Genomic DNA, 457 nt, shown 5'->3' with positions numbered 1-457 from the left:
CAAATCTTTCACCAGGGGAAAATACAGGCGGCAAATATATGAATCGGCACGTCTGTTTATAAAGTAATTAATCACAAGGCGCGATGCCTGTGTCAACAAATCAGTGAAAACCATTGCCAAAAGTGGTAAAATTTTACTTTATGAAGGGTAGCTTCCCAAATTTGCTTATCAAACGACACACCTATATGCCCCTCGTTGAAAAAAAAAACGTAATTCCAACCACTTGAATTCTTGGGAAAGGAGATCGACACTTCAATGAGAAGATGATTGTTATTATTATACATTGAAGTCGCTATTTCTTTTCTGATTGGCCGAAAGCGTAGATTGAATTTTCGAAATCAGCGCCTGTGACGCCATTAAGCTGCAGATAATACAATAATCATGTCAAGGACACTCAAGGTCACGGGTAATCATGCCATGTATGACCGCGGTGCATGATTTGTAAGGGTAATCATGT

The sequence above is a fragment of the Montipora capricornis genome, chromosome 3 (assembly GCF_036669925.1).
Source record: "Montipora capricornis isolate CH-2021 chromosome 3, ASM3666992v2, whole genome shotgun sequence".
NCBI lineage: Eukaryota > Metazoa > Cnidaria > Anthozoa > Scleractinia > Acroporidae > Montipora > Montipora capricornis.
This window is presented reverse-complemented; position numbering follows the sequence as displayed.